The sequence below is a fragment of the Mauremys reevesii genome, linkage group 1 (assembly GCF_016161935.1).
Source record: "Mauremys reevesii isolate NIE-2019 linkage group 1, ASM1616193v1, whole genome shotgun sequence".
NCBI classification, from domain to species: domain Eukaryota; kingdom Metazoa; phylum Chordata; order Testudines; family Geoemydidae; genus Mauremys; species Mauremys reevesii.
This window is the reverse complement of record NC_052623.1, coordinates 310,898,777-310,926,770: the sequence shown is the minus strand read 5'-3', so window position 1 is coordinate 310,926,770 and position 27,994 is coordinate 310,898,777. Positions and strand designations below refer to the sequence as shown.

General features: G+C 43.1%; 1 long non-coding RNA gene across 1 annotated transcript in view; it reads left to right on the top strand.

Annotated features, from left to right (window-relative positions):
• The first annotated feature begins 12,893 nt into the window (after positions 1-12,893).
• Positions 12,894-27,994, top strand: part of LOC120386973 — a 40,713-nt gene continuing 25,612 nt past the window's right edge. The window contains exons 1-2 of the long non-coding RNA XR_005589989.1: positions 12,894-13,161; positions 19,979-20,183. This is a non-coding gene — a long non-coding RNA (uncharacterized LOC120386973). The remainder of the gene's footprint in view (positions 13,162-19,978; positions 20,184-27,994) is intronic.

Below are 27,994 nucleotides of genomic sequence, written 5' to 3'. Positions count from 1 at the left end.
GGTGGGGCCAGATGTCATCCCCACTGAGGAGCTTCATTGATGGAGCCCTTGAAAAGCTAGGCCTCTTCTCCACTGATGGTGGTGGCTGGGGACCCTGAGACCCCCAGTTGTTCACAGCAGGTTACTAAATGATCCAGATCACTCTGTAACAATGACCCGTTGTTTTCTTTATTTAGTCCCCCCACCCACCCACCAGTTTGGGTCATCTGCAAAGTTTATGAGTGATGTTTTAATATTTTCCCCCTGTCATTGATAAAAATGTTAAATAGCATAGGAGTAAGCACTATAGGACCCCTTCTAAAAACACAGCCACTTGATGATAATTCCCTGTTCCCAATTACATTTTGAGGCCTATCAGGATATGTCTACTCTACAATTAAAAACCCGCAGCTGGTCTGTGCCAGCTGACTTGAGCTCTCAAGGATCAGGCTAAGGGGCTGTTTCATTGCAGTGTAGATGTTCAGGCTTGGGCTGGAGCCTGGGCTCAAGGAACCTGTGAGGTGGGAGGGTCCCAGAGCTCAGGCTGCAGCCCAAGCCTGAATGTCTATACCACAATGAAACAGCCCCTTTGCCCAAGTCCCACAAGCATGAGTCAGCTGGCACGGGCCAGCCCAGGGTGTCTAATTGCAGTGTAGACATACCTTGAGTTGGCCAGCTTTTAATCCATTTAATGTGTGCCATGTTAATATTATATCCTTCTTGGTTGTTAATCAAAATGTCATGCAGTACCAAGTCTAGTGCCTTACTGAAGTCTGAGTATATTATATCATCAGTATTAGCTACATCAGGGGTCGGCAACCTCTCAGAAGTGGTGTGCTGAGTCTTCATTTATTCACTCTAATTTAAGGTTTCACGTGCCAGTATTACATTTTAACGTTTTTAGGTCTCTTTCTATAAGTCTATAATATATAACTAAACTATTGTTGTATGTAAAATAAATAAGGTTTTAAAAATGTTTAAGAAGCTTCATTTAAAATTAAATTAAAATGCAGAGCCCCCCAGACTGGTGGCCAAGACCCAGGCAGTGTGAGTGCCACTGAAAATCAGCTCGTGTGCCGCCTTTGGCACGCAAGCCATAGGTTGCCTACCCCGACCTACATCAACCAAACTTGTAATCTTATCAAAAAAAGATAGCAAGTTAGTTTGACAAAATCTTTTTTCCATAAACCCATGTTGATTGGCATTAATTATGTTACCCTCCTTTAATTCTTTATTAATTGAGGCCTGTGTCAACCGCTCCATTATCTGTCAGACTGACAGGCCTATAGTTACCGGGGTCATCCTATTTACCCTTTTTAAATATTGGTACAATGTTAGCTTTCTTCCAGTATTCTGGAACTTACCCAGTGTTGCAAGACTTGTTGAAAAACAACATTAATGGTCCAATGAGTCCCTCAACTTGCTTCTAAGTGTTTTAAAGGAGCTGGCTATCTGGTCCTGCTGATTTAAACCTCCTCCTGAGGATTGTGGAGGTGAGGGTTAGTTAATAACTTGCTGTTGGTCTATAGCAGCAGTAAACTGATACTGCCAGTACTGGCTTGGCTGTGCTGTCTAGAAGACCATTCCGTGTCATCCAGCGGTGGGTAGTGAGGATAAAATAGCAGGTATGCAGTGCATGCTTATTCCTGCATGCCAGGACCTGAGATCTGGTGAGCTTGTTCAGGGGGCTCTTCCTTTCCTGTCTGGGTATGTGGCCCAAGTTATGATCTAGTCCTAAATTTGGGATATTTGGGAAATTTTCCTCTTACCTGGAAGAAAATTAATTCTTGCCAAAGGAGGAGGATTCCCAGCTTTAACAATCAACTGACTCTTCTTTAAAAGTGACCTGAGGCTTTATTCTTTCATCCTATGTGCATATCTGGGCAAAGGCAGAACGTGCAAATTACATTTAATCAGATTTCCCCGATATTCAGTCTTTTTAATAAATATTCTTAAGACAAGTTTCTGTAGCTGCCTGCTGAGAATTTAATTTAGTGCCACGTGTATCAATAGTCTTACCAAGCATTTCAGAGGTTCATAAACATTATCCAGCCGTGACTGAAAAAAAATAGTTGAAGCCTATCTATCTTCTCAAGGAAACAGTTGCTGCATGCATTTCCATAATATCCCCATCTTCTGTGATAGCAAGGTCATAAGTATCTGGGGTGCTCTGAGAAAGTAAATAGCTGGTTAATACACTTCTCCCAGCAGCAACTGCTGATGCAGGAAGTTTGAAGCTGGCTGGGGAGCCCCAAGGACATGAACCAAGAGGCCAGAATTGTGGATGCTGATGGAGCTGCTAAAGCTTCTCTGCTGTTGCTCTCATGTCTGTGCTTCCCCATGAAACAAGAACACAATGTTCAAAGAGAAAAAATTTCAAAAGAAGCAGAGGTAGACAGTAGAGCCAAACTTGAAAGGAAAACATAGTAGAAAAGGATATGCTGGCATAAAGCCCTGTTTCAACAGAACAGCTTAACAAACAGCCATCCGGCCTGCCCCCTGCCTCAGCTGTTTTCTCCTAACTTGCTTCTGGCTTTTAAAGCCTGATTTGCAAATCATCAGTGTGCACAACGCACCTAGCTTGCATGGATGATTACTAGAAATTCCAAATCTGCTAGGAGGTCACAATGACTGAGATTTGCCATTGTGCATGCGTTTTTTGCGTGTGTCCCTGGGCTTCTGATGAGGGGGGTGTTATATCTATCTGAATTATTATTTCTCCAAATGCAGCAGAGAGCCCACTAGGATTATTATACAACATTTTTTTCAAGAGTGACTTAGCCAAAGTATGATTTAACAATCTGTAACACACTTTAAATATAATATGTCTCCTTTGCAAAATAAGGGAATATATACTAGTAATAGGATAAAAGTAATATGTGCCATTTGAATTAGAGGTAGGAACTATGGATGTAGGCAGTCAATTGTAGAGTGTCACATGTTTACAATGAAACATAAACCTGGGCTGAATGTGCATCTATAAATTTGCTTATTGTTTCTTTTACCCTAATCTCGGCCTCTCTATTCTTAGATTGTGCAAACCTCAGAGAAGTAGAGTATTGGAAAGCATATAGACCTAGATCCACAAAGGGACTTAGGCACTGCGATGCTCAGCATTTCAATAGCTAACTTTTAGACACACAGAAAATCATGGTAACAGCCCTGTGATCCACAAAGCTGAAGTTAGGCACCTAGTCTCCCTGTACAGTGAATGGGGGGAGACAGGCACCTTACAGTGCAATCCACAAAAGTTGGCATGCTAGGCAGGGGGTCACCTAAGCTAGCCAATGGAAGAGGCCGATAAAAAATGTGTGCAAAGCCCCATCTCTCTTAGAGATAGGTGCCTAAGTCCAGGCTGCAGGAAGGTGCCTATCTCTGCTGAGCAATCCACAAATGGGAACCTGTTGGAGTCAGGTGGCTTAGGTGCCTAATGAATTGCTTGCAGACATGATTTAGCCAACTGCTATGTGCCACCAAAAGAGCTGGAGAAGGAGTCAACCTTAGAACTTTTAGTCCAGCTGTTAGAGCATGTGGCTGGGATGTGGGAAACTTAGGCCTGGTCTACACTTCTACAGTAAATCGCTCTAAGCTACATTACTTCAGTTATGTGAATAACATAACTGAAGTTGACGCTTTCCCACCACCTTACCTTATGTTTCTCAGGGAGGTAGAGTACAAAAATTGACAGGAAAGCACTCTCCCTTTGATTTTGCACATCTTCACTAGATCCGCTAAATTGATGCTGCTGCATCTGCAGTGATTTAGCTTCATAGTAAAGACATGGCCTGCAGGTTCAGTTTCCCCTTCTATCAGGGAGGGGAAACAGGATTTGAACAGGAGCCTCCCACATCTCACAAAAGTAGTCACACTACTGAGCTGTGAGATATTTTGAGAGCAAGATCCTCTGCTGAAGCTGTTCCACTGTAGCTAACTAATGAAAGAACGATTGGAACCAGGGGACTGGACCTCATCTCCTGTGTCCCAGGTGAGGGCCCTAACCATAGGATTATCAAGTCAGTACCTCTCATTCTTGGCCCTATGACTGTTCCACTGTTGCTAAATACTTAAATAGTCATTAGGCCAACAAGAGAATGACTCTATCAACAAGTGATTAGGGTACCCTTGTGGGAGACCCAATAGCCAGTCGCCTGGCTCCAATCACTGTTTCATTATTTATCCCCAGTGGAACACCCTCAGCAGGAGACACTGAAAAAGCTCCCAAATCAGATGTCCAGTGGTTAGTTATGGCATGCTCCTGAGACATGTGGGAGAGGCCTATTCAAATCCTTTCTCCCCATCTGGCAGAGTGGGAGCTTGAAGCTGGGTCTCCCACATCCCAGGCAAGTGTGCTAACCACTGGGCTAAAAATTATACAGTAGGCACCACTACCTCCTCTTTCCCTGCCCAGATTTTGAATGGGGCTGACCCAGGAGGCAGCCTCTGAATGTGCCTACTGGACTGGTCTTTGCCCACAATTTAGGCAGACAAATGTCAGTCCTCCCTCCATTTGTGAATCGCTCTGTGGCTCAGACAGGAGATAGGCATCTGGATGCCTAGAAGGAGGAAGCAGTGCACATGTCCAGAGGCTGAAACTTAGGTGCTGAGGGAACTTTTACCCTGAAAATTTAGGTGCTGAGTGGATTTAGATACCTAGACAGCTTGGTGCAAGTTTTGTGGATTGGAGGGGAGACAAAACTGGGATTTAGGCACCTGAATCTGGGGTGTAGGTGCCTAAGTACCTTGGTGGATCTGGGCCCTAGTACACTGTGGTGGTGCTGTAAAAGGAGCCTTTAATAAGGGCAGCTCAATTTGTATACATTTCAAGCACACCTGTCCTGAGCCTGACTTCTCACAAACCATAGGATCATCTTTAAGTGTCTGTCCATTTGTAAGATGTTCATTGCTATAGAACATAGGCCTCATGCAGAGCTTGGTAAAATTCAGTGGTTTCAACTTTGACAGGTTTGAAATCTACACTCAGAACAAAACCCAGGGGCAAAACAAAGACAAAACCTAGCAACTGTGTGACATAGAGCTGCAGGCTAACAAGTGAGTTAGCCTTCTGATCACTTAGGCACCAATTAGTTCCCCTGGAGAAAGCTGAGTGAGGAATATGTGACTAATTAGCTGACCAGTCTGGGGTCTGACAAACCAATTAGCCCTCAGCTGAGGGCTATAAAAGACTACACAGGACAGAAGTAAAGGAAGAGAGGATTGTGTTGGCTGAGCTCAATATGCTCTGAGATCCCAGGGGAAGGAGTCTCTGGCCCTGTGGGAAAGGGCAAGAAATGACTGAAAATACTTGGCTGTGCAAGAATATATTGAGATGGGTGGCGGGAATATAAATAAATAATGTGGAGGTGCCATTCGTTGGCGAGGCTGAGACATGAGTGGGCGTGGACAGGCAGGCACATCTATGTTTTCACAGCTCTAGCAAAGGGGGAACATTTATAGAAAGGTACGTGGGGGGCAGATACATGAGATATATTTGTAACCCCCTGTGCATTAGGCTGAAAGTGGACTAAGTAATGATTTCAAGCTTATTCCTTATTTCCTTTCACTAACTGTAAGTCACATTAATCCCTTACTCATGTTGAGCAGTATCTTTAGTCTGCAAAGGAAAGTATAACTCAGTGTTAGTAAGGATGGCAGAATGTGCCCCCATGTGAGTGCATGGAACAGTGTGTCAGTGAGGGGAAAAGACATTGTATAGCATCCAAAAACATTCTCTAAACCATAAAGCAAGCAAAAATGACAGGCAGTGATCACATGTGTGTTGCTAATAAATGACTCCATATGGTATGACCGAGAACCTGAATTTGTATCAGCAATTTTCACTGGCTGTTAGCGGATTTTAAGCTGATAGTGCATAATATCCTTGACTTTTGTCCAATATTAGTTATAAATGGACAAAGTGCCTTTTTAGTTCCAATATTTGAGCATTTTAGTGCCTTTTATTTAAAGATCTCAAAACACTGTGGAAACCATGAACTTATAATGACAAGCAAGGTTCACTCCCCCCAGACAACCCAACTAGGTGTTGTTACAACTGCACAAACACTATTGAATTAACCCTTACACCATGTCCGTTAGGAAAGCGGTATTAGTTTCTCTAGTTTCCGATTAATGATTCAGAGTACTTAACTTATGTCCACAAGGTCAGACTGTGGTCCAGACTCTCTGAAGGGCAACCTACCGTCTGAGAGTGCAGCTCTACACTTGAATTTTTACCAAGCATAGAGCCCTAATCCCTAACTTTGAGACCTGTGTTTTAACCATCATGTTATCCTTCTTTAAGTCCCTGAACCTGCCATCAATGAAGTCACCACCAGAACTTCAATAATTTCAATGGTGCATAATTGGTCCTATTCTAGAAAATATCAATTGTTGGATAAATGTAACACACTTGTGCAATAACTCCGCAGGGTGTCATGTCAAAGTTAATTACATTTTTTATGAAGAAATTAAGAAAATATCCTTTAAATAATTCAGAAGAGCCCATTTAACTTGCAATAGACTGAATAGAGACATGCTCTCGCATCAGTAACCAAAACATATTGCTGTGCTGTGAAGCTGTAAATTATTTGAATGATCAAATTGGTTTTTTAAATTATCCATCTTGAGAAGTTTGGATTTAACATTATTCCGTGACTTACAAATAAATAATTGTGTAGTGTAAAGCCCACATTTGCACACTTTTATGATGTATGTAACCTTGTTTTCTTTCCTCCAGTTTGCAGAAACCACAAACTTTGTTCTTTCTCCATCTGGCAGAAGATGCACCTGTGGGACTAATAACATACCCTGTAGGCCATATATGTCAGCTGTGTTATTTGTGTAGTCTCTGCTAGCAAAGTAGTTGAGTCTAATTATAAATTGATGATACCTGGGTATCAATGAATCATGGGACTGGAAGGGACCTTGAGAGGTCATCTAGTCCAGTCCCCTGCACTCAAGGAAGGACTAAGTATTATCTAGACCAGTGTTTCCCAAATTTGTTCCGACACTTTGCAGGGAAAGCCCCTGGTGGGCCGGGCCAGTTTGTTTACCTGCCGTGTATGTGGATTCAGCCAGTCGCGGCTCCAAGTGGCCACGGTTCGCTGCTCCAGGCCAATGGGAGCTGCTGAAAGTGGCATGGGCCAAGGGACGTACTGGCCACTGCTTCCAGCAGCTCCCATTGGCCTGGGGCAGTGAACCGCGGCCACTGGGAGCCACGATCGGCTGAACCTGTGGACATGGCAGGCAAACAAACTGGCCCGGCCCGCCAGGGGCTTTCCCTGCACAAGCAGCAGAACAAGTTTGGGAACCACTGATCTAGACCATCCCTGACAGGTGTTTGTCTAACCTGCTCTTAAATATCTACAATTATGGAGATTCCACAACCTCCCTCAGCAATTTATTCCAGTACCTAACTACCCTGACATGAAGTTTTTCCTAATGTTCAACCTAATTCGCCTTTGCGGCAATTTAAGACCATTGCTTCTTGTCCTATCTTCACAGGTTAAGGAGAACAATTTTCCTCCTTCTAACAACCCTTTATGTACTTGAAAACAGTTATCATGTCCCCTCTCAGTCTTCTCTTCTTCAAACTAAGCAAACCCAATTTTTTCAATCTTCCCTGTAGTGTGATGGCAGTCATCCCTCCCCCTCAGGCTCGGAGTGAGGCCACTCTGCCTCACTGCATCACAGTGGTCAAATTAATTAGCAGGGGAATTAGCAAAGCACCAGTCTGTAGCCCTGCCCTTTGGGCAGGGCCCAGCAACAATCAGTAGTCTCGAGGTGCTGGGTCTCTGGGCAGAGCAGAACAATAAGCCGTTTAAAGGCTTTGACACTCTGGGCAGGGCAGAGCAATAGGCAGTCTAGCACCCAGCTTTTGGGCTGGGGAAGACAGCAAACAAACACAGTCAGGCTCAGCCCTTTGGGTAGGGCCAAGCAACAGCAGTCTCAAGCCTAGCTCTCCAGATGGGAAGACAGCAAACAAACACAGGCCGTTCGACCTAAGGTGAATAGGCTGCTACCCCAGGGGTTGGATTGGCAGCAGGGGTAGGAGGACCCAAGCTCACCCTACTCCACCAGGTCCCAAGCCATGGCACAAACAGTGTCAGGGAATCCCACCACTGGGTTGGCAGGGATCCTGCCAAAACACGCTGATTGTGCTCTGACAGCAAAACCAGACTAAAGTCTGGTTTCCCTTGGCTACTTCCTACCACAATCCAGGGATAGGATTCCGTAGTCCAAAGGTCCTCTATCTCTTCGGGGTACTCAGCAGCAGGCAGGCATGGCAGATCCTTGGGGTACTCATCAGATGGCAGTCCCAGCAGTTCCTCGGGGTCCTCCTCCAGAGGCAGGGGCTGGGATCACTCAGTCCAGGGTCTAGCAGCAAGGCAGATGTGTCCGATTCCTTCCCTGACTCTGGCTCAACTGAGCTGGATGCTCTGCCTCTTATACTTCCTCTTCCACCTCTGTTTCCAGCACAAGGTGTAGGCCTGGTCTGGCTCCGCCCCGAGGACCCTCAGTCTATGAGGGAGGCCATTCTGCCTCACTACATTCCCTCATAGATCATGTTTTCTAGACCTTTAATCATTTCAGTTGCTCTTCTCTGGACTTTCTCCAATTTGTCCACATCTTTCCTGAAATGTGGCACACAGAACTAGACACAATACTCCAGTTGAGGCCTAATCAGCACAGAGTAGAGCAGAAGAATTACTTCTTGTGTCTTGCTTATAACACTCCTGTTAATGCATCCCAGAATGTTGTTTGCTTATGCTACATTATCAACTGTTTGACCAGGAAGGAGTTTGGTAGCTAATGTTATTTGCTCATTATTTGTACTAGGGTAGCACCTAGAGCCCGAAACTAAGGGGTCCCAACCATTGTGCTGGCCACTGCACAGATATAAAAGTTCCTGCCCAGAGAGCTTAGAACCTAAATAGGAACAAGACAACTGAGGTGGAGGACAAAAGCAGCAGTAATAAATAAAAAAAGGTTGTTGATTATCAAATGTAATATGAATGCTTCCTAGGATTTTTTAATGAGAATAGTGACTCACTAAAGAGGCCAGCTGTCTAACTATTGAAAATAGCTGTTAATTCCCTAAGACAAGTACACAGAAATGAAATGCAAACAAGGATTTCATCCAATTTATCGCAACCCATCTATCTAGATTCTTATAATACAGCCATAACTATAGGATCTGAGGAACTGCAGTCTTGATATGCAGAATCCTCTCTGGTGGTGTCCTAGCTGAGCTGAGAGAGTGTGTCTCCTTCTAAGAACATGAACTCCCACAACAGCTATTGTTCCAGTGGGACAATGAAGCTGCAGAGAAAAGGGGAATGCTTAGGACTGTGTAAAAAAGAATGCACCAATGAGCTAGGACTAGATTATGGAACTCATTCCACAAGTGAAAATAATGATCAGGGAGCTAACCACTTAGAACTAAATGGAAAAACTCCATTGCTTCAACCAAGTCTTCTCCCAATAACTTCTTCCCATACTCACTCACTTGCACATTCAAGCAAACAAAATAATCCTGTAAATTAAGCAAGCTATTTCTCCTTCTGTGTGAAAAGAAAGACAGACAGTTATGATTGTTAGTTCTGTCTTTAAATACTGAAGGGGCAGTTGAGGAGCTGCAAACACACACACACTTTGTGCTCTCATCGCAACTTTATTTTTGATCTTTTTTGTTTTGCTTATCCCTTAATATAAAATAAATGCTATTCAGGGTATATGGAAAAACAGGACAAGGATGGAATAAGCAGCCCTGAATTAAGAGAGGGTACCAAACATTGTTCATATAAAAGGACACTTCTAAGAAGGGTTTTGATAGAGCTTTAGTGTGAGACCTTGAAAGAAACTTGCTCTACAGTTCAAGAAAGCACCACTACAAACTTGCCACACGGAGGCAGGAAGGTCCCATCAACTGATGAAGATAATGCACCAGAAACACCGTTCAGCTTTGCCTTGCCAGTCACCCAGGAAAGGCAATGACATTGATTTACCACATTGGATTAAAGTGTTCTTGGCTTGGTACCAGCAATCTTATCTAATACCGATTGCATTATGCCCTCTACCCAACACAGTCTATTCACTGTAAAGAGTTCAGCACCAATGTCAATAACGGGAGGCAGACTTTGAAGCCACAAAGAGTCACTAACATTGCTAGAAACCTTCAATCCTTTATCTTAAAAAGCCTTGTCAGTGGTAAAAAAAGGAAAAGAAACTATGGCTGCTTAATGCTTGTTTGCTCTCCTAGGACACATGCCCTGCATTAAATTGTATTGCACTGAAGTAAGTTGGAGAAAGACTTGTCTCCTCACAAAAATGGGATGTGTATCTTATGAAGCTACCACAGTGAGCAGAATTCTAAATATATAAAAATAAAGCATGTCCCTGATCTACTATTATAAAGAAAGACACTGGTGTGTGGTACAGGCACTGACACTCGCCAGATCCCAAACTAGATAATTCCAAAGAAGCCAAAGGTTGAGGAGGGAAGAGGAAAGTATTAATTCCCAGAAAATAAAATAAAATTATGTGAATGTAATGCTCAGTAATGTGCTGGGTAGATGGTACTGGAGTTTAATGTCTAGTTAGAGAATATATACAGCTACAGTAGGAGTTCCCTGATACTGCCCTAGTAGGTTCAACCCTGACCTGAAGAACCACCTGTATGATGAGAGGATTGTTCAGAGTCCATGCCTCTTACTTTGCCCATGGCCTCTCTACTGAGCACCAGCAAAGGAGCCAAGGACTCAGGAGCACAGTAGATGGAGACCACAAAACTCATTTCACATAAGCTGTAAAGCAGCCATCAGATGGCAACTTTTAGCTACTGTTGCCTAAACTGGATTTGAACTGGTAACTAAAGACAACCAGGTTTGTGTCTGAGTCATAATCCATTGAACCTTACTTAAAACTGTTGGACTAAATGTCAAGGAATTGGTTTCAATAACTTTATCACTCAGATTAGTATCCTTATAAAAGTTTACTGCATAAAATACTACAAATGAGTAACTGAATCTTTGCTTTTTGCGTTGCACATGATAAAATGAAGCATAGCATAGCGGGATATGGGGTATTGGGAACTGTGCCTTTAAGGTCCGAGCTTCCCAGACAGAGAGTTCGGGTGGAGTGCTATGAAGCTCTTGTTGTCATGCACAGCCAGTTGGAACCAGACACTGAATAAAACAGGTATATTACAAGCAAGCTAAGTACTGAGTGATCAGTGAACATCACATGGAGTAAGAAAGGAATTAAGAAAAACTCCGAGTGAAAGAATGGAGCAGTTAAACATCCCACCAGATTTGAAACTCTCTGGACAACTGGAGATGTTTTAAACTGCACTTCACTCTGTAACTGCAAGCAATGGGTGCCAGCAAAAAGGAAGGCAGCCAGAAGATAGTCTTATTTCTGACAACAGGTGGTTCTGAAGCACTTGATGTGTTTAATAGCTTTCAGTTAACTCAGGCAGAGAAGGGTAACTATGAAACTGTAGTACAGTGGTACTGAGGAGTACTGCACTCCATGTAAAAGTGAAATGTGAGCAAAAGGGAATGCTTAGGATTTTTAAACAGATAATACAAAAAGAAGATGGAAGCCATAGAAAAGTTTGACTGTCTAAGGGAGAAGAGCCAATCTTTCAGTTTTGGTTGGCTCACTGAGTCCTTGATAAGAGATTAGACTGTGAATGGCATCTGGAACAAAAACCTGAGAGAGAGACACCTGGAAGACCCACAATTGACTCTTAACAAAGCAATTAGAATTTTCTAAGCAAAGGAAGTCACCCAGTCCAGAATGAAGCTTATGGAGACTGGACAGTGTTCTGGCACTGTAGATATAACAGAGAATCCAAAATACTACAAGAAAAAAGACCGGAGGCAGAAAAACATGCAAAGCTCAATGTTGGAGTCCAGCAAAAACACCACATTGCACACACGGTGGCAAATACCACAAGCCAAGGCACTGCTCTGAGAAAAGGGCCAGAGATATTTTTTATTGGATTCAAATAAACAGTGACATTGAGGAAACTGTTAAGGCTTGTCGCATATTCCAGAAACACAGGTCAGGTCAAGTGAAGTAACCTATGTTGGTGGCCCAAGAAAATGTAGCCCCCTAGAGCAAAGTATGCATAATTTGTTTATGATGACTGGGGGAAAATATGTATTTGTTTAAGACTATTATTCTCACTTCCTTAGCATAACCTTACTAGAAGATATTACAGCTAAACAGGAGATTGTTCATATCAATTTTTTGCTAGACATGGTATACCTGACCTAGTGATGTCTGACAATTGCCTGCAATTCATTGGATAGAAAGCTTAAGCAGTTTGCAGCAAAGTATGCATTTAGACATATAGCTGCTAGTCTCCATTATCCCCAATTAGGGTGATAAAATGTCCTGATTTTATAGGGACAAACCCGATATTTGGGGCTTTGTTTTATATAAGTGCCTATTACCCCCACCCTGTCCCGATTTTTCACACTTGCTCTCTGGTCAATCCAATGTATTGGTGGAAAATGGTATGAAAATAATAAGCCACCACCTGAAAAAGGATGTGCAGTCAGATTTTGAGCTATATTTAGCACTGTTAAATTACAGAATTGTGGTAATTTAGCACTGGTAATTACCAGAATTGTGGTAATGTTGTCACCTGCTTTTTTTGTTCTATGGAAAACTGAAAATAAAATCGCCTGTCCTGTTAGAAACTGATGTCAGAATCACTGGTGACTTGCTGATATATAAAGAAACAGATAAAGCAAAACAAAAAAGCTCAGTATGATACAGGGTCCTGGGAGCTGCCACCACTTTATGAAAATGACACTGTAAGTATCTATGATGGACAACAATGGTGACAAACAGCAGTGGTGTCACGAGGTTGTCACATGGCCATATGAGGTTGTCATCCCAGCAGGATGCACACTATATAGGTGAAGGGACAGACGATATCTCCTCCAAATACCAGCAGGGAGGGAGATAAGGGGCACCGAGTCTGCCATTTTGCCCAGATAGGTCTCAGGTAACAGCCCCAGGAGATTGAGAGTGGAGCTACAAGACATGGAACAGCTAGAACAAGGGGACCTGCTGCCGCCTTACGGCAGTAGTGTTGATGTTCCAGGAGAGCCTTACAGGGTACATGTGACAGTGCAGCGCACTTCAGTGACTGTTTGAACACTGTTAGTAAGTTTAATGATTAGGTTGCCTAAAAGTATTTGTAATTGTGTTATACTGTTTTTTAAATGTTCTTAAGTTTTGGCTTGGAAGGCAAGATGTGGTATTGGAGACTGTGCCTTTTAGGGCTGAACTTCCTAGACAGAAAGTCTGTGTGGGATGCTGGAAAGCTCATGTTGTTGTCATTATGCACAGCCAGCTGGAACCAAACACAGAATAAAGCAGAGCTCTTGCAAGCACCATAAGCACTGAATGATTATTGAACACCACAGGATGTAGTTGGCTCGCAGTTAAATGGTGAAATAGCTAAGACATACTGCCTACCTAAATTCTTTATCTAGTTTCAAGTAGATATACTTCTTATCATTACGTGGGGCCTGCTAGCTCCCTTTGCCAATCAGGGAGGAGGAGAATTGGGCCCTTCTTGTTCACATCAAAGTTCTGGAGTGATCCTACATACTCTTAAACGGGCTGCCACATTTCATCCCAGATATGATTATATTTCAATGATGGTTTTCTGTATGTCAGACAGAACTTGTTTTCCCACTTCAAAGGGCACAAACCCATTATTTCCCCTTTTGAAGGTCACCTTTAAGGAGTAAAGGAGAATGTTTGTTTATGAAACAATAATTCAACAGTCTGTGTAAGCAGGCAGCCATTTATAATTTGTCCACTGAATCTGGCCTATTAAATGGCTAATTTCAATCCTTTTGTATGCTAAGAAATGTTTACTGAGACAACATCATGTTTTATTTTTCATAGCAACCCTGTGGTACCCTGCTTAGTAAAAGCAGCCCTCTTGCTTTTATATTTTCCCCAATGTATTAAATGACAGCAATAGATGTACAGAGCCTGGAGCAGTGACTCTTCTAAAAGTCAGGTAGTTTGCAGTCTGTCACTAGTGACCACATTTTTTTTAAAGATGAACAGAGACTCCAATATGAAAAACAACAGATGAGACCTCTGTAGTTCATTATCAAATACTGACAACCTTGTGGTAATAGTTATACCACATTGCCTTTTGGGCTTCAGGACGTTATATGTTTTTTCATACAAGACGACCGTCTCAGGCCACAATTGTGACATGGGGTGCATGCGGGCAGACCCTTTTGAGTCAATGGGACTCTGCACAAGCTCAAGAGTTCACCCTCAAAAATATGATTGCAAGATTGGGACTTTACTTTTAGAGATGAATAACCAGGTTACTCATGAGAGTCCATCCATGGGGATTTGATTGCAGGTCTGTGAACTGAGACAGTGGACTTGTGTTAAAAGTATGCAAATCCTTTGACAAATCTGGGCCCCAGCGGTTTTGTCACTTCAGTGGAACAGGCACTGGCTGTTGCCATGGAGTAGGTGCAGGAATCGGGGGGAGGGGGCACACCAGGGGCCATGGCCCCATCACTTTTTAACAGTGCGATAACAATGCCCTCCCACATTTTACCGCCTGTAAGGGTGAGCAATGGAGGGGAGGAGGCAGAGAGGAGCGAGTGTGGGGCAGGGTCTTGGAAGGAAGAGGCGACGTGGTAGCGAGGCCTCAGGAAAAGTGGTGGTGCGAGAGTGAGACCTTGGGGGGAATGAGCAGTGCAATGGCGGGGCGTCAGGGGGAAATGGTGGCACAGGAGGGAGGGGCCATGGTTTGGGCACCAGTGCTCCCCCCACTTTTAGGGACCTTCCGCCGCTCCTGGGTGTATGTCTACATTGCAATAAAACACTGACTCTGACTCACAGGACTACAAAATTAAAGTGTAGACATTCAGGCTTGGGCTCCAGCCCAAGCTCTGGGACACTTGGAGCTCAGGCTAGGTCTACACTGTGGGGGGAGTCGACCTAACATACGCAGCTTCAGCTACGTGAATAGTGTAGCTGAAGTCGGCGTATCTTAGGTTGATTTACCTGGCCATGAGGACGGCGGCGAGTCGACCGCTGCCGCTCCCCCGTTGACTTCGCTTCCCCCTCTCGCGCGCAGTGGAGTTCCGGAGTAGACGGCAGAGCAATCGGGGATCAATTTTATCGCATCTACACTAGACACAATAAATTGATCCCCAATAGATCAATCACTACCCGCCGGATCAGCGGGTAGTGTAGACATACCCTCAGGTTCCAGCGCAAGTCTAACCATCTACACTGCAATTATATAGCCCTGCAGCCCAAACCCCACAAGCCCAAGTCAGCTCATACAGGTCAGCCGCGGTGTTTTGTGGTAGTGTAGACATACGCAGAGAGAATCTAATTGTCTCAGTGGCTTTATTTATCTAAGGATTTATACTATGGTCATCACCACAGTAATCTTGCCTCTCCAGGAACCTAAGTTCAAAGCCTGTTTACCTAACAAGTAGAAATGTGCATGTGGTTTCATCCTACTGGACATATGTCTAGATCATAACTCTTCTATAGTGCCAGGCTGTTATAGACAATAGAAGCCAGTGTTCAACTTGTGGTATATAAATAAATATAAATAATTGTCATAACATTGAAGGTGCTGGCTGGAAAAAGTATATCATGACTGACTTCAATCACTGGTTGCAGCAGGTCAGCAATAGGACTGAATGAATTAAGAGATTGAGCCTGCCATTTATTGAGTGCAATCAGCTTCTATTGAAGTCAAAGGGAATTAAGGCTGGACTGGCCCTTCCAAAGCTACATAGCTACATGACTCTAATCAGTGCTAGTATTCCTTTTTACTCACAGCCCCTAAACTCTCACGTGTATGCACACAATGTGAGCAACATGTAAAGGAAATTAAAACCCACTAATAAAATGAATGGTAGGTAGGTAATCCTAAACGGCATTTTAAGTCAGAGACTAGAAATTAGATTTATTGGATCATTATTTAAGCAGATGGCTGCCTGATCATCATCATCATCATCTGTCTAAACTAAACTTGCTTCTACAGCTCTCTAAATACAGTGAACCAAAGAGTTGAATAGGTGACTATTTACAACTATGTACAATGTCCACTAGTATCACCTGGCTAAAAAGATCCAGTCTTCTGGACAGATGCAGACATTTTTACAGGCCAAGATGAAAAGTTACATAATTACAGGAAAGAAGCACTAATTAGTTCTTTGACATTAGCAAATTCCAGATTCTCTTCACCATCTTGAAACTGCCAGAACATTAATTCACAGCCTGCAGAATGGATAGAAGATAACCCTACAATCATATGTTTCTGTTATGGTTAAATAACATAGTACCAAATAGGTTAATAGACATTATTGACTTATAAAACTCCTTTCACATCTTTCAAAATGCTGTAGTAGTAATTGTCTAATTTGTACTTTGATAATTTTCACAGCACGTAATTCACACACAAAGAAATGGAGCTCTCTCCCCACTTCTCACCAAAGATGTAATAGTAATGTTAATTGACCTTCATTCCTGGGTTCCCATAAGACTCCATTGCTTTTACAAAATAAGGCCTGATCCTGGGACTGGATCTGCATGGGAGGACCGCTGAGTCAAGCATTTTTTAATTTAATCAGGTTCTGTATGGGTGCAGAGGACTACCCGTGAGGATTCAATTGCAGGATCAGGGGCTAATTTGCAGAACATTTACCAGTAGATAGTAAATTATCCAAAATAATTAACAATAGACTCCACTTTTACTCTCTTTTATTGTTTGTTCATTTAGTCACTAATTTGTAAAATTCAGAAATCAACAACTTGGCTCCCACTCAGTTCAAATTACTGAGATTCTGCTGTGTATGTTTAACATATCACTTACTAATGCATACAGAAAGAAAGGCATCAGTCCAAAGTTTGATCTCAGTTACACAACTGTAAATCCAGAGTAACTCCATTGACTTAAATGAAGTTAGTCCAGATTTACACTGAAGTAACTGAGATTGGGGTCTCGCCCTACGTCTCACAGTGACTGAGTGTATTGGCTGAAAGAGGATTAGTTTTGTTGTGTACCTCCAAGATCATAAACTATTCTCACACTAAAGAAACAGGATAATAATTTGGATGGGTAGAAAAACTGAGTGGCATGAAAAGATGTCCAGGTCCAATTTTTCATTTAAAGGAACAGAGTGCTATTAAAAACAGCTAGATGAGTTAATATTTACTAATATATATTATTTAAAAAAATGGAGGGTCTCACTTATTGCCAGGGCTGTATTTAGCCAACCCCACTAATTTCAATATTTACTCCTATTTACACCAAGCTCTGATGCCTTGGTTCACTAGGATTGTCCTATTTTGTATAGCCCAGTTGATTTTAAACCACTTTTTTTGGCCCAATTTAATATAAACAGCTTGGTAGGAGTCTAACCATCTTTCCCTCCTTCTTCTCTCTGCCACCCACCATTCCCTGAGACTCTGCCGTCTCATGTGACTTACCTGCAGCCTACTCTTCAGTTTCCTGCTGCTTCCTCTCTTACTTCTGCAGTTAGGTCCATCTGTGCCTGGGCTGTGCAGATACTCTTTTTCTAGCCCCAACCCTCCAACTCCTATCTGTTTCTTTGTCAGGCCTCAGAGGCTGCCACCTCCTCACTGAGGCCTGCTGCCCTATGAAAGGAAATTGAAGCTTCACAGATTGTGCCTCAGATACTCCCTCATCAGCTTGGGTGGCAGACTTCAAGAAGAAGGTGACTGAGGGGAAACAAAGGAGGGAAAACAAACTGACTGAAGCAGAGAGGAGACCGTATTGCTGTCAGTCTAGGCTCTGATGGAACAATGCTGAGGAAAAATGCAGAAACTGGATTTTTTACAATTGTCAGATACACTGAGGAATTGTTTCTCAAGAAGGGATTGTTTAGGCTGAATAGCACGAAAATCCTTGCTTAGGGGCTGTCTATATTGAGACATTTTTCTAACTGATTTTTTAAACTGGTTAAACTAGGTCTAAAATCTGTCAATTTGAACTGGTTAGAAAATTTCCCCAATATAGACAGGCCCTTAGTGAATAATATAATCACATATGGGAAACCCTGTCTCTTGGGACATTTAAAAGTCACTAGCAAACATACAATCGGGAACAGTCCAGCATTGGCAGGGAGATGAGCCATAGTAATACCAGTAGACTTCTGCCCAGGGGTGGGTCCAGGCACCAGTGCACCAAGCACGCACCTCGGGTGGCAAGCCGCGGGGAGCAGCCTGCTCACGAGGGCAGCAGTCAGGCTGCCTTCAGCGGCATGCCTGTGGGAGGTCCGCTGGTCCCACGGTTTCGGCGGCAATTCGGCGGTGGGTACACCAAAGGCATGGGACCGGTGGATCTTCCACAGGCGCGCCACCAAATCCGCGTTACCAGCGGACCTCCCGCAGGCATGCCACCGAAAGCCACCTGCCTGCCGTGCTTGGGGCAGCAAAATACATAAAGCCGCCCCTGCTTCTGCCACTTTAAGATTCCATGGGAGAGATTCTGTGCGCTGCCTCTAAGAATACACCTACACTGCAGCTGCTGGTGTAATTTCCACCTTGGATAGACATACCCGTGCTAGCTTTGATTGAACTAGAGCACTAAAAGTAGCATAGCCTTAGCAGCACAGGCAGCAGTATGGACTAGCTGCCGAAGTACAAGCCTGTCTGAGACCCTAGGTATGTATCTGAGTGGCTAGACTGAGCCACTGTGGCTATACTGCTGTTTTTAGCGCGCTACTTCATTCCATCTGCACTTGGAGCTAGGGGTGTGATTCCAAGTATAGCCAGACCTTAAGAGGCACAGTCCAGCACTTGCAGCCTGGGCGAGGGTGCTACTATGACGGCTTTAGCATACCTTTTATCTTGCTGGATATGGGGGCTGTCCAAGTTATGGCCTCCATCCAGTGCCATGCTATTGGCTGCAGCTTGGCTCAGGATTTCCATCCATGTCCTGCTCCTGACATGCCCCCCTTGCTCCCAGCATGTCCCCTATGCCGGAGATTGCAAGGAGAGTTCTCAGGAGGCAGCCTTACTGCTTCTTCCCTTGTCCAGATATTGGGCTTTTAAGGCCCTTTTCTGCATCATAAATAGGGCAGCAAGGGGGTGAGGCCACCATAGCCAACTCTTGCCGTGTTTTTCCCTGAGTGAGAGGATTTTGGCTGGGGCTGGAATCTAGTCACACGATGACATGAGAAGGTCCAGCATGCTAGTGAATTCGAGCCATCTGATTGTCTGCCTGTCCCCGCTTCTGGGAAAGAACAACCAGTTGGAGCTGCTGCAGTCAGAGCTCTCTCCCTGTCCCCTTAGCAACCTCAAGCCGTTCTCACAGAGAGGTGGGAGCTAAAGAGCCCACGGCTCAGGATGGCTCCCTCCTCCCCACTCCTCTTCTGGGGCCAACAGGGACAGGATGGTGCCTCTGCTCCTTCCCCTGCCCCTGCAGCCCTCAGGCCTGGGAGAGGGGACGAAGAACTCCTGAAAGAGCATAGTTGGGGGGGAGTGGTACTGAACTGAGGGGGGAGTGAACTGCTGGGAGGTGGGGGATGGGCAGAACATATAGAGGGTAGAACCGATGAGGTGAATGGGTAGGGGCAGGGGGTAGGGCAGAACTGATGTGGGGGTTGAGGGAACAGGTTTTATTTGGTGGTTGGAGGAAAGAATTAATTGCTGGGCAGGGAATGGGCAGATGTGGGGATGAGAGTTCCAGCAGTAGGGGCCAAAATCACCTTTCCCAATAAATTAGGGAGAGTGAGCAACACGAATTGGCCAAATACCCACACCACTCCCTCCACCCCACCCCACCCCCACACACTGGAGGTGGATAGAGGGAGTTCAAATGAAATAGGACCAAAAAAGGCAATATAATCTTTTTTTAAAAAAAATCTCATGTTTTTTGATCTCTTGGGGTTGGCAATACTATAGAGGATCTCACCCCAAGACTTTTTCTCATGGTTTATGTTTACAGAAACAGACCGGTGGCTTATTATTTTAACTGAAAGCCAGCCTGACTGCACTTCATGCATTTCACCCCCTTCACTTCCCCCAACTCCATTACAAGTGGAACACTGAGGCTTCCACTTAAAAAGAGCAAATCAAAGACTGTAGCACTGTGGTAAATTTGAGGAGTGACCTTCTTCCAAGCAACAACTGTGAGAGAAAGAAAATGCGGGGTAAGTCTCCTCTTACACAGCATCCACTAGAGAGAGAGCCCCTTCCCGCACAGCACTTAGGAGATGAGAGACTGGACCCTAGATCTCCCACCTCAGTGCCCAAACCACCAGGCTACAGAGTCATTCGGTCCAATAAGTCTTTAAGTATGTACAAACAGTAGAACAACTTCAATAGGCAAGAGAGGGGAGGGATAGCTCAGTGGTTTGAGCATTGGCCTGCTAAACCCAGGGTTGTGAGCTCAACCCTTGAGGGGGCCACTTTGGGATCTGGGGCAAAAACTGGTCCTGCTAGTGAAGGCAGGGGGCTGGACTCAATGACCTTTCAAGGTCCCTTCCAGTTCTAGGAGATTGGTATATCTCCAATTATAAAATAAATAAAAAATTGAACCCTAGCTCAGAGTATCCCATAGCTGAGTGGTTAGGGCACTCACCTGAGAGATAGGAGCTGTCTGTTCAAATCCTTTCTCACCATTAGGCTGAGGGGAGAATTGAACCTGTCACTCCCATGAGAATGCTCTAACGGATGGGCTAAAAGTTATAAGGCAGGCTTCGACTCCTGGGGCTGTTTTGTGTGGAGTTAGGCAAGTACCTAACTCATTCTTGCAAAAAGTAGCTTAGGTGCCTAAACCACTTGACTCAAGGAAAGGAGTTCCTGGCTGTGCATAGCAGGCCATGATGGGTGCCTCCTGGCAACCCTGACTTAGGCACTGAACTCTGTGAGAGTAGTAGGACTAAGGGGACACATACCCTTTGTCAGCATCTCCCATTAGCTTGCACAAGGGGGCTTCCTACCTAGGACCCCAGCTTTTGTGGATCCCATTCTTAGGTGCCTCTCTCTCCTCTTTCATTGTACAGGAAGTCTAGGCACCTAACTCAGACTTTGTGGATCCCATTGTTGTTCCAGTGATTTTCTAGGTGTCTAAAAGTTAGACATTGCAATGTCTAAGTCCCTTTCTGAATCCAAGGCTTTTAGTTACCTCTTAACCTTCTCACTGATAAATTAAAAGATCAACTAAAAGAACTTCTACAAGCTGAATGAATTTATTAAGGAAGTCCCAGAATCCTATTTTATCTATCAGGTTTTATATCTGTGAAGTAACTACTATAATCCAATTCCCATTTTACAGATCAGGAAATTGAAACATAGAAAAGTGTTTCAATTATTAAGTCAGTGGCAGAGTCAAACTAGAGGTTTCCAGACATTGTCATATGCTCTAATCACTAAGTGCCACTCCCTCATCATTCCTAATCCTTGTCCTTTTAATTTAGATATTAATATTCTCTCATCACATCTTCTCTAAATGATGCCTTGTGCAACACAGAAATATTTTATCACTGATGGGTCAAATCTTTGTGTGACTATCTGCAAATTGAATAAATACAGATATGTTTCTGAAACAACCGCAATAGGCAAACCTCAACAATAGACTTGAGATGTGAAACCAGACAGAAGCTCAGATGCTTATCTGACCTGATCAACTCTGCAACAATGAGGTGGGCCTGTTGCAAAAACAGGCTCTCTCATGAGATGTCCAGTAACACCTGCAGCTGTCTGTGCTGGAAATATTACAAATCTCTCCTTTTCTGCATGCTGTTCTAGCACTTCCAGGAAATATAAAAATGAAAGATAAATTAACCCAACTTTCTCGAACCTCAAAGAAGGTTTGTTTTGGGTATAGGAATAAGTTTGTTAGTAGTTTACCTAAACTGGTTTTACTGCATCATAATGTACAGTGTCGAAGAATAAGAGGAACCTGCACAAATCAGCCAGTCTCTGAAATTTTGATGTATCTGATTGTTCTTTGTAATTGAGAAACACCTTTGGCATGGACTTTGCCGTTATTAAATGCTCAACCTCAGCACAATCTAAGTCTTGCACTAGAGACCTGCCACATTCCGAACTCTCTTCTATTATAGATGTTGAAGAGGGTTGATGAAGTGTTTCTAGAGCTTCGCTTTTCTAATAAATGGCAATGCTAGGTCAATATTTAAAACCATTTAGGAATGAAACCTGCCTGGATGGTGAGAACCTGCCAGCATTTGGACCCTTGAGTGTAAAGTCCATGTGAAAGGTAGTGTTTTTATTTAATTTCCGTGATGGAATGATGTCCCTTGCAGCTGTCATGGACCACACTTTCTCTGTGATATAAACTGATAAATGATTTGTCAGAATAACTTGCTCAAATGTGTGTATTTTAAAATAACAATTAGAGAATAGTAATGTCTTGCTTTGGTTTCACACTCATGTTCTTTTACTTCACACCTAAAGGTTTGTCTCATCATGATTTCCTGCTTTATTTTCATAGTTTAAGGTGGGTGTCAGGATACTGGTCACACTTAAATAAGGGCCTTTTTCCATCCTATTTTTGAGCAGAGTTGCAAACTGTTTGCTTTGCAAATACTTCCAGAAGGGAAATACCTGTCATTTTGAGTACTTTCTAATACCTTTTCTGATATAAGTTATAACAATTTTTGTACTAACTTATGTCAAGAGCCATCTTAAATTAATCATGATAAATCACAATTCATTTTCTGGAACGTCATTCCAACAATTGTCTATAAGACAGTTTCAGTGCTAGCAGGGAGGGTGTCATAGTTCCACATTTGCATTTAGTAAGTTAAAGCCCATTCTTATTAAACACTTCTGTATTGCAGTAGTGTCCTGAGGCTTCAGCCAGTTTGAGCTCAGTTGTGCTAACTGCTGTAAGTAGAAAATGAGAGTTCTTATTCTAAAGCAATTAGAATCTGAACAGCAAGACCTGATGGGAGGATAAGGCTGGGGGGTGTATGTCCTAGGAGTAAGGAAAGGGAAGATGGGGTAAAACCCACAATTTAGTCACATGACTCTCAATGAAATTAATGTATGGTTGACTCACCTAATTAGCAAGGAAAAGTTCATCCCTTTTTTCTGCCAAATCCAACTTTTAGAGGCACTTCCAATAAAAAATGGGGACATGATAATCTAAGGGTCAGAAAAATGACCCAGTCTGCTAGAGGTATTTCAACCTATTCCTCATACACGCCCAGCTTCTAGTTTACTTCAGTCTGGAAACCCTCCATCTACTCAAACAGTTGAAGCATTTGTGATTTAAGACTGTTATGCTATTTAACTGATTGTATTTGCAGTCAGAGGTTGTAGTTAATGCTGTAATGTGATAGGCCTTCTAAGAGAGCAAATAAACAAACAAGGTATATTTTGTGACGCATTTTCTTTTTTTTTATAGTTGTTTTTTATAGTTTGTTCACTTAGGACTAGATTCACAAATGGCTCAGCATTGCAGCACCTAACTTTCAGGTGCCTTGCCACCCAGTAAAATCCACAGCCCTAGGTGCTCAGACTCCCTATACAATGCATATGAAGAGAGAGGTGCTTAAGCATGGGATCCATAGAAGCCAGGTTGTTGAGTGGGGAGCCACCTAAACTAGCCCCTAGGGAAAGCTGAGGAAGGGGGGGTAGCATAAGACCACCCCTCTCAGGGAGTTAGGCTTCTATCTCTGCTTGGGACTGAGGAGAAATACAAGGGTAGCACCCCTCTTATAATCATTAGCTCAATTGTTAGGGTGGGGAGGGATAGCTCAGTGGTTTGAGCATTGGCCTGCTAAACCCAGGGTTGTGAATTCAATCCTTGAGGGGACCATTTAGGGATCTGGGGCAAAAATCCATCTGGGGATTGGTCCTGCTTTGAGCAGGGGGTTGGACTAGATGATCTGAGGTCCCTTCCAACCCTGATATTCTATAATTCACCCTGGCTGTATGGGAACCAATGTAAATCCCCCCTTCTGCCTGATGTAAAGAGGGAATTTGACTTGGGGTTTCCCACCTCTCAGCAGTGCCCTAACCCCTGGGCTATGGGGTATGCTGGTGTTGGGCTTTCTGAGTCTCTCCTGTTGAAGTCTTTCCCCTGTGTGTATAAATAATTACATATGCATTGGAACAGAAAGAGAGAGAATGGCTCTACAGTCCAGTGGTTAGGGCAACCTGAGGTGAAGAGCTGCAGAGGGCTAGAGCTTGTGCCCCTTAAAGCATATGAGGTTAGGTACCCATGGTTAGGGGAAGTAGTAAACCAACCCCCAACATCAATTATAAATGGAAAGGTAGGGGCAGACTTACTGAACCAGAGGGCTGTGGCAGCAGAATCATTTATGAGGAGCTCCCTCCAATCCCTGTGTAGAAGCGCCAGCTCTGCTGCCAAATTCTAATGCCTTGTCTGCAGTAGCATATTCTGTACTTGTTGTCAGCAGAGGATTACTTTATTCATGACATAAGATACCAAAGCTGAGACCCAAGTCGTGAGTAATATGGTCACTTCTAATAAGTTATCTAACCTGTACCTACATGCACAAGAGGGGAAAATGCTATAAAAGCAAATGTGAGCAGCTAAAGATTCTCCAAGTGGAAAAAGTCAAATCAGGACAGGGCTTGTGGCAGAGAACCTGAAGTGGAGAAAAGCTGCAGCAAGGGGGAAAACATCACTATTCAATACTAACAGAGAAAAAGAAGGAATCTGACATGAAATAGAACTCTTCATATCGGCTGTGGTATTTCTGTAGCTGCTCATTCTAATGACAGTCAAGCTGAACACAGTCACTATGGATGTGAAGATGCAAAGGGTCCAATTTCACCCTAAGTTATACATCTGCAACTTATCTGACTTTGACAGGGTAGCATGCACATAAGAGAGAGCAGAATTTGATCATGCCTACTTCAATCTCTCTCCTGTAATTTAGGCCAATAATCCTAGAAAATCAGAACAACACTATTGGAATAGCCAGGGGAAAGGACAATAAAGAAAGAGTCTTAAATATTTTTCATGTGGCCATTGTGAGAAACGGTATATACTTATGGACTCTTTCCTTTTCTCTATGTATAAATAAAATATAAATAATGCAAAAACATCTGATGTAGCAATGAGTAATCAACATAGCTAAGAAATTCTCCACAGCTCGGTGAATGCTAGGCATGGCCAAACACCATAACTTGCCTATTATTGTCCAGGATCTTGTCCGAGAGCTTACAATTTACTTGAGCTGGAGCATGGAGACCAGATAACAATGAACAGCCATTTTATTTCTATCCACACTTTGATTTCTTATGCCAGATCTAGGCCAGTCCTGCTACTGTATAAAATAGGAGGATGGGATAGCTCTATGCTGTTGAGTAAGTTATTGGTTGTCAAGTGAAGAATGCAGAAGCAATGAGGGGAACCTAAAAACATCTGTTTCTTCCCTCAGAGGTCTATTTCAGTATCCCCGGATATCAGTTAGCATTTAACAAGTTCAGATAGTGGTTCTAAAATAGTTCCTGCTTAGAACTTTGGGGATTCTACAGTTGCAACCAAACTTTTCAAGCTGTATTCATACCTAATTAAAGTAAACATGCATGTTAGGAAACTGATTGATGAACAACATGCCAGATAAGTATATCATAGGAACATGACAAACATAATCATATCTTTAGATGAAATGATTAAGATAAAGAACAAATATTAACATCAGAAATCATGTATCAGAGGGGTAGCCGTGTTAGTCTGGATCTGTAAAAGCAGCAAAGAGTCCGTGGCACCTTATAGACTAACAGATGTATTGGAGCATGAGCTTTCGTGGGTGAATGCATGCATCCGACGAAGTGGGTATTCACCCACGAAAGCTCATGCTCCATCAGAAATCATATTACATTTGTACAAAGTTGTCAGAATAATTAGTTGGTGGAATACTTTTTGTTAACGGTGTCAAGAGACATCAGATATTTGTAAACGTGGTCTGAGTCCACAAGCCTAACTCTCCCCTCTCCTAGCATAGATGCTTTGGGAAGAGTTAACACGATAAAAAAGGCAGCTGCAGAGACAGAAGAGGGAGAATGCATGGGAAGGCAGGATATCCTATCCAGCTGCTGAGTGAACCCCAGGCTACAGAATCTTTTTGTTATGCTTATAGTAACAGAGTTTGATTTATGCTGATAAAGAAATGTGGTCTTGATAAGGGGAAAAAAATCCTGCCAAATTACTGAGATTACTGTCAAGTCACCCTACCAGCCTTTAATCTTCTGATAAAGTTATCTGCAACTTTTCCTGCTTTTTTTTTAAAATTCTTTTGTTGAGGGTATGTGGTAGACGTATTAAATTATTAGCGAATTTGACACAAATATGATTATGTGCCAATTTTAGTTTAATCTGTCCCCCAGTAATCCCTGAGAATTTACTGAGCAATGGAAGTGTTGCAATGATGCCAGCTTTGTTGTCCAGTATGCATATTTGCAGTAAGAGGTTGTGACATCAGACTTCATATAATTCCAGAGAGTAGTTATAGAAAAGCATTCTCCAATGGTCTGAAGTCCACTTCCTCTCTATTAAAAAAAGTAGCTCTAATCCATATAAAAGCTTCTTAAAATGTGCTTCTTAATTCTACACCCACAAATTGCCATTTCAGATTTTTCTTAGAATGAGGAAGAGCAGCACTCTACTTTTTCTATCTTAAATGTTATTGATTTCCATTTTGTACCAGGTTGTGTGACTCAGTGTCACATTCCTCCTGATTAGGTAATATTTCGCAATTTCATTTTGAAGCATTTCAGTAAAGTTCTCTTTTCATTAATTTGTACTTTTGATAGCCTTTGCTGTATGTTACATTCATATGCTGTTGTTTAACCATTCCTCCCTGCTGAATTTTCCATTGCTTCAACACACACTTACCTGTCATTAATGCAAAATCCACCAACATTTATTCTCATTTTAGAGTGAATGTGTGATTGATCCCACAACCAGTTTCCTCAATTTCTATTTTGGGTGTCCCTAGTCTCTTTTTGCCAGAAGCTGGGAATGGGTGACAAAGGATGGATCACTTGAGGATTATCTGTTCTGTTCATTCCCTCTGGGGCACCTGGCATTGGCCACTATCAGAAGACTGGATACTGGGCTAGACGGACCATTGATCTGACCCAGTTTGGCCATTCTGATGTTCTTCCAATCTTCTCTGCTCTCCTCCCTGCCACATTCTGTCTGCTTCAGTTCCTTTCATCTTATTATTTAATTGGATCCAAGCAGTTGCTCACTTGGACCTGACCAGTCATCCACTAGTCCTTCTTTCTGAGTCTCTCCTCTCAGTCTACAAATTGAAAAAGTAGCACAGCAGAAACAAAAAGAAAGAGGCTGTTGAGAGGCACCAGCTATCAGGTTGCATAATGGGCCAAACAGAGGCAATTTCTGTTCCTGATAGGAGGAAAGGGGAGGGACTCAGACTGGGAGGAGTCAAAGGGGATGGAACAAAGGGTAAAGCAGATTCAACCATATCCTCTGCACTGGTTTTACTGAAACTGCTAGAAAAAATCCAGCAGAACCGGCTGTCACACCATGACCATCCTGATAAATTGAGACATATGGCCATCATTAATGAGTGCTGGAACTTCTGTTTCTTGCGTGTGCTTTTGAAATCTCACTGATAACATTACATACATTCAGGGGTAGTCATTACTACACACAGTCATACAAAATGTTGCATATGTGCAAGGGAGAAGAGTATTTGTGGTACTTCCTATGGCCCCATTACCCTAGTATTTGAACACCTCACCATCATTAATGTAATTACCCTCACAAAAACCCCTGTGAGGTAGGGAAGTGCTATTATCCCTGTCTGTAAAATGTGGCTCTGAGGCACAGAGGCGCTAAGGCCCAGAATCTCAGACACCTAGTTCCCATTGATTTCAAATCCCTAAACACCTGCAATTGTCCACTGGGTATGTGAACCATAACTGGATTTCTTGACTTGTACATTTAAATTCTCAAACCATAATGATGCATCAGTACCTTCTTGCATTT